Raw genomic sequence first — 3,855 nt, 5'->3', positions numbered from 1 at the left:
GATTCGCGGGAGAGAGGGATTTGCCAGCAATCGTTTTTGAGGTCCAAAAGGGAGAATACCTTGGCACCACCGAGGTCTTTAATTGTTTTACGTATTCTAGGCAGGCACGGCGAAACGTCAACGGTTATATTGTTGAGACGACGATAGTCCACGCAAAAACGATATTCGCCATTTTTTTTAGTTGCAATGACAAATTGCGAGCTATATGGGGACGTGGGGGGTTCGATAATACCTTCACTCAACATTTCGCGTACTTGAGTATTAATATAGAGACGCTTTTCATCAGAGTAACGACACGCTGGTTCGCGAAAAGGTCTCGGGTCTTTCAGCTCGATGACATGTTGCACGGCCATTGTTTGTCGTAGACGTTTTACGCCGAAGTGAAAGCTGGCCGCGTGTTCTCGAATAATGTCCTTAAAAGCCTATGTATACTTGGGTGGAAACTCGTGCTTAACTTTCGGTACTGGAAAAGGGGTTACGTCGATCGGACATGGCAACGGTACTAAATACAAGCGCCACCGATTTTTAATTCCCAAATAAATAGAATCGGCCGCATGGTCATGAATGACGTTATACTTCTTAAGCCAAGGGCGAACTAGAATCATTTCAGCGCGTAATTCGGGGCTCACGTGGAAAACCAAGGGGTATTTTTCGTCATGGATCTCAGGTGTGAGGTTAACGCAACCATCGAGCTTCATGAACGAATTAACCGCGCCTAATTTAGCGTAGGTGGACTGGATCGTAATGAGGAAAACTGGGAATTGGATAGGATCGAGCGCCGTATACAATTTTCCGAGGCCTGAGTATCGATCTCTGCTGCTATTTCCTGATCATCTAATATGACACGTAGTCGATGTAAGAAGGAGGAATCCGTGTATAGCGCGTTTAAGACTGGAATGGGTTTAAAGCGGAAGCAGCTTTTGGCTTCCGCTCGCGCTAGTTTTCCGCCCGGTTTTCAACTAATTCGGGGTGCAGTATGGGGTAAGAGCGGTGCCAGTGTGCCCCAGGGCAGTGTTGACAACGCGGAGGAAGTCGGTTCGGGGGAGTGCCAGCAGTGGGAGTAGAAGGTGACTCGACGGCGGGTGTATTCGATTTCCTCGATGTCTCCTTCGCTTCCATACGCGGGTTTGCCTCCAGGTCGTCAGCCTCAGCTTGGGTGGCTCGTTCAAACAACTCATTAAAATTCCTTACATTAGCAGACCGAATAACCATTTTAATTGAAGGCCGTAAGGACTCGATCAATAATGCTACAACTTCGGATTCGGGAGATTCCGGGCGTAATCTCAACGCTAATAAATATTTTTGCTGTAGGAAAATTTCGACTGGTTCTTTCTCTTGTTGCCTACTTGAGTAAAGTTTAGCTTGTAGGCGGATTATTACGATATTCCCGGCGTATCATTGCAACAGTAAATCACAGAATTTTTGCCAGGGAAATGATAAATTTTTATACATCTCCCACCATTTTCCGGCCGAATCGGTTAAAGATTTTGTTACTAACTGAGTCCATTGTTGTTGAACTATTGACGATTCCGTAAAATAAGTGACGCATTCGTCCAAAAAGGTATTAGGATCTTCCTGATCTAAGCCGGCGAAGGTAGGTCGTGGTGATTCTGGGGTTCTTAATGCCCAGATCACTCCGCGCCAGTCACTAAGCGTTGGGGGTGGTAAGTTTACGGAATTTGCCGGTTCGTTGGGGCAGAAGGAAGAGTTTTGAGGCGTTTGTGCATTCCGCGGGAGTTGTAATTGTTCCATGAGCAAAGTATTCTGTCGTAACAGGGCGTCTAATTCAAGTTGGCAATTTGGTGGAATTTGAGCATTTTGCTGAACTTGGTTGTTCTGAAGGAGTGGAATATTCAAGAGGGGTTGAATATTTTGTTCGTTAAAGCCGTTTTGAAGGGATTGTATATTTTGCTCAATTCGATGGTCCTGAACGGGTGCAAAATTCAATAGTGCTTGATTATTTTGCTCCTGTAAACCGTTTTGGGATTGTTGGATATCTTGCTCATTTTGAGGGTCCTGAGAGGAATGATTATTCGACAATTGTTGATTATTTTGATCGTTTATACCATTGTGAGAGCGTTGAATATTTTGTTCATTTTGAGGGTCCTGGCACGGTAAAATATTCAGCGGGGGTGAATGTTGGACTGGTGGAAATCCTAAGAAGCCCTGTTCCGACATTGTGTTGATTGATAAGGATCGTAATCGCTGAGATTGCATTACGATAAGTCGCGAGAATTATTAAAAAGGGCGCCACCGAGTTTTTTGGGTTATACCCGGAAACCGAATGAAAATGATCTGATAGATCCACCGCGTTTCTCAACGGGTGGAGTGTAGAGCATGGCCTTTTAAGGGTGTATGCGGGTTCGATCATTCAATCATGAACGAATTAGGAAAAATTGGAAATTAGAAAATGAGAAAAAATTTAAAAAATTTTCCTGAGCCCCACGTTTGGACCGCCAAATTGATACCCCCCTGAGTAATCAGAATAAATATTATATAAATGTTGGGGTTGTGATCAATGGGAGTCATATCTTGTGTTCGAAGGGAAGAATTCAAGAACCGAAAACGGAAACTGAGAGGACGCAGGAAGGGAAGGGAACCGAGGGTTTCGCGGATCACCCAAAGGGAAAAACGCGAAGAGCTCGCTCGTAAGTCACTACCGAAAGGTAGTAACTCCCAAAACGAGTCCTAGTCCTGGGTCGTTAGGTTGACAGCCCGATAGCTGTCAACCGCCGATCCTAGACAAACGAGCGAGAATGGAACCCGCGATCGCGCCACCCACTACCGGAAAAGTAACAGGATCGGAAGGACCTCCAGATTTCCAAACGGTGCCGCACCAATTGCGGAAACCTGACGGACACTCCACTCACCTGTCGGTTCCTCGGAGTCTCTCGTTGCTGGGGTACTCCTGGGATCCTGGGTAGCTGCTCGGTATGACGTCTGATGCGCGTGGATGATGAGGGATAACTCTGGTACCCGAATTTGCTCGAGTATTTTAGGAGGAGGATAGGAGTTAAAATAAAGGTTGGTGAAAACGGAATAATAAAGGCTGGAATTTAAAGATGGAAAGAACTAATTTTAATTCAATGAATATAAGCGTACAGGTTGACAGGAGATCGTCGGTGGGAGCGCAGAGTACTCCGTGATCTGTAACGCTTCTCGATCGAGAAGTTTAATCATAGTTAAATTTTCGACAACAAAGATTACTTTTCTACTAAGAAAGAAGAGTATCCAATAAAATACAAAAAATTTTAACTAAAAAAGATCACTTTTCATTGAAACATAGAATGGTTAAATTTCTGGTTAAAAAAAATTAATTTTTAACCAAAAAGAAAATAAATTTGCTACAAAATAGTTACATTTTGAGAAAACAAATTTATCCAACTAATTGATGAATCAACTTGAAATCTATGAAAATATCTTAAAATATATCAAATCCCTTAAAATGTCATATTTAATTACTGTAATCAATTGAAAATTTCTTGGAATCTTTTAAAATTCTCTAAAAATTTTCAAATCCTTTAAAATCTTTTGAAACACCTACAACTTAATTTTTTAAAGATTTATAAAGTATTAAAATATTTTTTAAATAACCCTTTTAAAATTGGGTTCACTCTTTGAAATTCCCATAACTTATGGAAATCAGTTGAAAATTCCTTGACATTTCAAAAAATATTTCAGGGTATGTTTCAAATTTCAAGATATTTTAAAGCGCTTTAATAAATTTAAAATATTTAAAAAGATTTTTAAGGATTTTAAAAATGTCAAGGAATTTTCAACTGATTTTCATAATTTAAGGGAATTTCAAATAATTAAACCAATTTTAAAAGGGTTATTTAAAAAAATTTTAAATAC

The sequence above is a fragment of the Belonocnema kinseyi genome, chromosome 9, assembly GCF_010883055.1.
Source record: "Belonocnema kinseyi isolate 2016_QV_RU_SX_M_011 chromosome 9, B_treatae_v1, whole genome shotgun sequence".
Lineage (NCBI taxonomy): Eukaryota > Metazoa > Arthropoda > Insecta > Hymenoptera > Cynipidae > Belonocnema > Belonocnema kinseyi.
The sequence above is the reverse complement of the archived record's forward strand: the minus strand, read 5'-3'. Positions refer to the sequence as shown.